We start from the raw sequence: 7,479 nt of genomic DNA, 5'->3' as shown, positions 1-7,479 counted from the left end.
AATTGGGAGATTTTCCTGGGGAAGTGCCATGTGGTCTGATCCTCCTTTGCAATGCTCTGTGGGGACAGCTCCTGGTCAGCCTCATGTTCCTGGGATACTCTACTGTGTGGGACAGCTCAGCTGGGACATTCAGTGAGTTAGGCATGTTAAGCACATTTTCCATTTATGATATTTTCAACTCATAATGGGTTTTTTTGGGATGTGATCCCATTATAAGTTGAGGAGTATCTATGTTTTACAATTGTTATAATGAAGGTCAGATGCCTAGACCAGGATATGAAAGACCTGTAGCTCATAGTGGGACTTATATTGCAATGGAAAATAAGAAAGATATAAAGTTTATAGTGTTTGTAATTAAATTATAAAAAACAATAAATGAAAAATAGTTCAAAATTTTCAGGTGTATAGGTAGGGTGATGAAGGGTACAGAGGCCTCTGTTCTGACTCCAGAGAGTACTATATTCTCTCTGCTAAATCATTTTCTCTTTCCTTCCCTTGATTCCATCCTCTCTGTCCCTGTGATCTTCTCAAATATTTATTAAGATCATATTGTGTCACATATTTAGGGTACAATCAGAAAAAAATAGTATTGTTCCTATTCAAACAATTAAAACTCAGTGTAATGGAAACTCCATAATGATGTGTTTATCAACAGGAGGGTAGTATTCAGATGCAGTGGCTGTGTGTCCATATTTGCATGTGTGTTCATGTTTTTGTGTATGCGTGAGTCTGTGTGTGTCTATGATTGCTGATGGTGGTCAGTGGAATCTTTTATGAAAGCCACAGTGTAGTCATTTGAACTGAAATTTAAATAGGAAGAGGAGTTATTCATATGAAGGCAGGTGAGGGAATTCTCAAAGAGACAAGGAGCATAGGGAAAGGCAGGTGCGTGGAGACCAGCCATCAGTGTGGTGTGTTTGGGGAACGGCAGCAGGCCAGAGCGCTAGCCGGGGATGGGAGGTCCCCTTGGCTTCAACACCATGCTAAATTTTCAGCCTTACTGTGAAGGTGAGGGCGAACTTCTGAAAAGTTGCAAGCAAGGCATAAATGTGGGATGAAGATGGTGGCAGCACTGGAAATTGATGTATTGGAGGTGGTAGCCATCATCCAGGGTAGAAAAGTGGAGGGCTCACCTGGGCCGGCCTGATGGAGTTCCCATGTCTGACAAGTACTCCTTAGAACCAGTTGCTATAAAATTAAACTATTTGCTGGGCAAGGATGTTCTGATCTTGAAGAACTGTGTGGGCCCAGAAGTAGAGAAAGCTTGTGTCAATCCAGCAGCTGGGTCTGTTATCCTTCTGGAGAACCTTTGCTTTCATGTTGAGGAAGAAAGGAAGGGAGAAGATGCTTCTGGGAACAAGGTTAAATCCAAGCCAGCCAAAGTAGAATCTTTCTGAGCTTCACTTTCTAAACTGGGGCATGTCTATGTGAATGATGCTTTTGACGCTGCATATGGAGCTCCATGGTGGGAGTCAATCTTTCACAGAAGGCTGGTGTTTTTTGATGAAGAAGGAGCTGAACTATTTTGCCAAGGCCTTAGAGAGCCTAGAACAACTTTTCCTGGCCATCTTAGGTGGAGCTAAAGTTGCAGACAAGATCCAGCTGATCAATAATACGCTGGACAAAGTCAATGAGGTGATTATTGGTGGTAGAATGGCTTTAACCTCCCTTAAGATGCTCAACAACATGGAGATTGGCACTTCTCTGTTTGATGAAGGGGGATCCAAGATTGTCAAAGACCTTATGTCCAAAGCTGAGAAGAACGGTGTGAAGATCACCTTGCCTGTTGATTTTGTCACTGCTGAGAAGTTTGATGAGAATGCCAAGACCGGCCAAGACACTGTGGCCTCTGGAATACCTGCTGGCTGGCTGGGCTTGGACTGTGGTCCTGAGAGCAGCAAGAAACATGCTGAAGCTGTCGGTTGGGCTAAGCAAATCATATGGAATGGACCTGTGGGTGTCTTTGAATGGGACGCTTTTGCCCAGAGAACCAAAGCACTCATGGATGAGGTGATGAAAACCACTTCTAGGGGCTGCATTCCCATCACAGGTGGTGGAGACACGGCCACTTGCTGTGCCAAATGGAACAAAGGATAAAGTCAGCCATGTGAGCACTGGTCGTGAAGCTAGTTTGGAGCTCCTAGAAGGTGAAGTCCTTCCTGGAGTGGATGCTGTCAGCAATGTTTAGTACTTTTCCTGCCTTTTGGTTCCTGTGTATGGCCCCTAAGTCATTTTAGCATTTTCCACATCTCCACTTGACATTAGCTAAAACCTACCCCCACATGAAGATTCAGCTAGTGGCCAAGAGATGTAGCACAGGATCCCTTAAACAGTTGCATAGCATCTCGGCTCATCTTTACTGCACCCTGGATTTGCCTACGTTCTTCAAGGTCTCATTTAAATTTCTTAGTGACTAAACCATTGTGCATTCTAGAGTGCATCTATTTATATTTTGCCTGTTAAAACAAAGTGAGCTGTGTCAACTTATTCTTTTTTTGGAAGTAGCTTGTTGTGATTAGCTTGTCACTGTTCACTCCTCGGCATGGAAACGTGGTGAAATTCTAGTTTTAGGGAGAAACCACTGATGATCTATTAACAATCAATAAAAGTGTCCATTGAAACTGGAAAAAAAGAAAAGAGGAAGTCTCAAGCAGTGGCAGCAACATGCAGTGAAGAAGAATGGATGGGGGAGGAGATAGAAAGGGAGACTCAGTTTTATATTCAAATTCTCTTCATTTTCTCCATGACTGCTTAGGCAAGTGGCCATCCTTTCCCATTGAACTCATCTCAATGCTCTTCTAATGGCCTCCCTAAATCCACCTTGACTTCCCTCTACTCTGGTCTCAGTTATGTCTATCTCATTAGAATATTCTATCACTCCCCCCAAAAGCAAAACTTTCACTGGCCTCTAAAGCTCTGTAAGGACTACCTTGTTCCCAGCTCCCTACTTCTCCCTACTTTTATTTCTTGCTTGCTGTTTTGTTGCATAGACCTGCTTTTCATTTCCTGGACCCTCTGCCAAGTTCCTTCCCTGTATTTTTTTCTACGGGCATCACTTAATACCTCCTTCACCCTACTCATCCTTTCAAACTCAGGGAAATCTGTAGGGAAGCCTAATCTATCAGGTATTTCCATTAAAGACTCTTAACATTCAGCCACTTTTCCTTTTAGCCCCTGTTACAGTTGTGATTTTTGCCTATGTGTGGAATTATTTGAGCAACATCTATCTGCATCTCTACCTTCCCCTACCTATATGCAAAGTCGATTCTCAATTCCATGAGGGCAGGATGCCATGTCTGCAAGCCAAGTATGTAGAGATCAGGGATCTGGGAGAGAGTCCAATAAAACTCTGGGGCACAGGGACTAAAATGTGTTCATTTTTGTACCTGCAGTACCCAGGGAATTTCCTGGCACACAACCATGGGCTAGAGAGATGCATGCTGGATTTGTTTTAAATTAGAAACTACCAGAAAGAAAAATGCTGAATCCTATTAAATCTCCTTGGGGATAGGTGGACAAGAGCCCTCAGTCCAAGGCTTCCATCTGTTACTTTGTTCAGTTGAGATATATTCTTTCTATATAAATTTTCTTCAGCCTAGACAGTCTATGACAAGTGCAGACAATTATAAAATATAGTAGTTCAGCATTAGGTTAGTTGCAACAGTGATTTTCTATCCCACAAATATTGGGGATGCAGGAATCAGGGGGAGAATGCAGGGGGGAAATTTTGAAAGCCCTCTTAGGTTTCTTAATGCAGCACAGACATTTTTCCAGAAAATACCCTGATGCAGGCAAAATGGCTTAGGTGACTTCCAGGAGAATTCTCCCAGGCCTGGGACATGGGCTTCCTCCACATCAAGAATTCATTGTTCTTTTTGCTGTGGAGGTAAGTTCTAAGTTCCTCAACCCACTTTTCATTCTGAAAACCTTTCATTACCCACCTTGGTTTTCCTTGGTTGTGAAAACAGGGTCTCCAGGTCCATTTTTTTTTTTTGTTCATTATGAAGATTAAGTGAGATATCTCATGAATAAATGCTTGGCAGAAACAGACAAAAGTTGAATTTCATAAAGGTTAATTTTCAGTTTTCTTCCTTATTTGAGAGATTGAAAGGCAGGCTAATGTTATATTAGGGACAGAATACCAGAAATAAATTGTATTAAGTTGGATAAAAAATGCTGATTACAAAGGTGTTAGCTACTACACTTTATCTACTATTCATTCATCCAATCATCCATCTACCCATCTCCACTTGCCCACCCACTAGAACACAAATATTAATACAAATAATTAAGCTTGCAATATCAACCTTTCTTCTAGTTGAAAGAGACTGTTTTAAATTTAAAGTGTCTCCATTTAAGTAATTAAAAACATATGACAATGATGGACCCTTGACCTTCAGACTTGTCTTTCTAATTGCTTCCTGTCCATCTTCATGTGGATGTCTCAGGATCCACTTATATGTCCTTTATATGTGCTTCTCTCCCTAATATATACGGCCTTGGATAATGGGGTCATTATTTGTTCATGCAGTCAGCTAAGCTGGAAACCAAAGACATTCCATATTTCATTTTCTTCTTCCTTGTGTAGCGTTCCCTTGACTCATACTCTACTTCCCAAACGCACTGTGGTCTTGTCCCCTCTTTGCCAAACTCCGTTCCAGAGCCATCTGCCAGTGGCTGCAATCTGTACAAGTGGAAGTTAAGAATATCACAATTTGGAAGAGAAAGGGGATTATTTATTTATTGAGACTTTTTTAAATAACAAATCTCAAAGTGAAATTGGCAGTTAAAGTCTTGTATGGGATCTCTGAAGACAGGTGCTAAGTTTTCCTGTGGAAAAGTACATCCTGGGCAAATTTCCTTCATGCTTTCTGCTGTGGTTTGGAAGAACACCCTCCAAAGATCTCTATATAAAAGCTTGGTCCTCAGGGTGGTGTTATTTGGAGGTACTGGAACCTTTGAGAGGTGGATGTAGTAGGAGGCCGCTGCGTGTATGACCTCAAGTGGGATTGAGAGACCCCAGTCCTTCTATTTCTCTCTGCTTCCTGACTTGTGAGGACATTTATTTTGATGTGCTCCTGCCATTGCTATGTGCCACTCTCACCCAGAGGCCAAACTGATGGGCCTCTAGATATTGGATTTGAACCTCCAAACTGTGAGATAAATAAACCTTTTCTTTTTATAGAGTTCATTTCCTCAGTTATTTCATTGTATTAACTTAAAGCTAAGTAATACACTTCCCTACCCTCCAACTTTGGGCCTCACATGATTCTGAAGTTGTGAAAACCGTGCTATCACAAACTTTGGGTTCCTTTCAGGAAAATAAATATATTTTCTCATTTAGTGTATTTTTTATTTTGATTATAAATCCCTACTTGTTATTATATTTTAGTCAAAAGTCCCTGCTCTCTGAATTGTTCCCTTTTTGTTTTCCTCATGTAGTCCTTGAAATCTCATGGCTTCTATTGCAATTTCTTTTTATGGATTGCATATAGTACTCTCAGGGAGTTTTTCTTTTCTTATGTTTGGCTAAGGTGCTCTATATATTGAAATTAACGTTTTTTCTGGATTGAACAAGCTCTACACATCTCTACTATGTCCAAAACTCTTAATAACTTCCAATTACTTACTGTTGTCTTAGAAAGAATGTAGCTGGTCATTTCCCCTGTTTCCTGGAACGTTGGGGGTGGGGTTGGGGTCTAAAACCTTGGAATTTCCTGAGAGGTGGGAGTGTCTGTGTTGCCTTGGTGGGCCCCTCAGATGGTGCCTGAGTTTATGCTAATGAAATGGCTCATGGTGACCCTTAGACAGATTCAGGATAGGGGCTGGCATGCCATAAAGACCAACCATGTGATTAGAGGGTTTGGGTTTTTAGCTGGGTGATTTCAGACCTAACTCCTCACTTCTGGGGACAGAAGGGGATCTGGGATTGGGTTCACTCACATGGCCAATGACTCCATCAATCACACCTACATAATGAGGCCCTGACAAAAACTCAGGACACCTACAGCTCCAGTGAGCGTCCAGGGTTGGTGAGTCACACTGATGTGCCAAGAGGGTGACACATCCTGAGGAAACGTTTGGGACCCTCCCAGACTTCGCCCTGTGTGTCTCTTCATTTGGCCGGACCTGAGTTGTATCCTTTATAATTACTATAATCATAAGAAACAGTACTTTCCTGAATTATCTGAGTCATTCGAGTGAATTGTCAAACCTGAGGGAACTCAAACCTGAGAGGGAACTCCTGAACTTGGATCCAGTTTGGTCAGAGGTGCAGGTGGCCTGGAATCCCGGGGCCTGTGGCCACTGTGGGAAGCGAAGGCGGTCTTGTGGGGAACTGTGTCCTCTGCTGGTGCAGTCTGGCCTCGCTTCAGGCCGTCAGCATCAGAAGTGCTCTGAAACTGTGAATTGCCTTCCATCCTGCCTCAGTGCCCACGCCCTCCTTCCTCTGTTTCAGCTGGACTGATCTGCTCTCTGCTCATCTTAAGTTCTAAGCTTCTTTCAGCCTCGATGGGGATCCTCCTGCTCTCTTCAACTCTTCTGTTCATCCATCAGAGCTTGGCATATGTGGGGCTGCTTCTTTGGAATCTCTTTGATTTGTCCTTCTTATGCAGTCATTTCCCTTCTCTGAACTCCTAAAACATTAGAGATTACCTCTTATTTTGGTCATTCAGTCCTCTCCTGGTATCAATGGGGAACCAGCTCCAGGACCCCCTGTGTATATCAAACTCTGCAGATGCTTGAGTATATATTGTCATAGTCTTTGCATAGAACCTATGAACATCCTTCTGTAGACTTTGAATCATCTTTAAATGATTTATACTACTCAACATAATGTAAATGCTAAATGGTTGTTAAACTGTATTGCATAGGGAATCATGAGAAGAAAAAAAGCCTGTACGTGTTCAGAACAGTCATAATTTTTTCTGAATATTTTGGTCTGGGGTTGTTTGAATTCACAAATGCAGGATATGGAGTGTTGACAGTATATTGTTTTCCCAACAGGATACCAACAGACCCTGAAGTTGTATCTTAAATTAAAAAAAAAAATTCTATTCTTTTTAGCACAGAGATTAACATATACCAAAGAATGGAACAACAGATTGAAATGACACTCATAGTTACACTGACCAAGACTTTATAGAGTGTACTGAGACACAGAAGAGAATTGTAGAGCTTTAGGTTTGGAAAGGACTTCAAAGGTCATTTGGTGAGAGCATTTTGCTTTGTAGGCATTTGGGGAATATTTATTGAATGAACCAGGAAAAGGAAAGATGAGCCGCTGCTCATCTGCTCAAAATCCCAAAGCCAATAATATGTATAGAACCGATGGATCCAGACCAACTCAGCTTAGCGGTGGGATACCTTTATTTCCTTTCTACAAGATCTCACAGTAGCCACATTCTCTGCACCCGCTCAGTTATTAGACATAAGGCAGAAATCTCTTTTCGAATGTGATCAAGTTCAGATGAGCTTAAG

At 41.9% G+C, this 7,479-nt stretch overlaps 1 pseudogene; it reads left to right on the top strand.

Moving 5' to 3' along the window:
- The first annotated feature begins 953 nt into the window (after nucleotides 1-953).
- Nucleotides 954-2,188, top strand: LOC114097619 (phosphoglycerate kinase 1 pseudogene; annotated as a pseudogene).
- Nucleotides 2,189-7,479: the final 5,291 nt, after the last annotated feature.

Source organism: Marmota flaviventris, chromosome 4, assembly GCF_047511675.1.
Source record: "Marmota flaviventris isolate mMarFla1 chromosome 4, mMarFla1.hap1, whole genome shotgun sequence".
Taxonomy (NCBI): domain Eukaryota; kingdom Metazoa; phylum Chordata; class Mammalia; order Rodentia; family Sciuridae; genus Marmota; species Marmota flaviventris.
The sequence above is the reverse complement of the archived record's forward strand: the minus strand, read 5'-3'. Positions and strand labels throughout refer to the sequence as shown.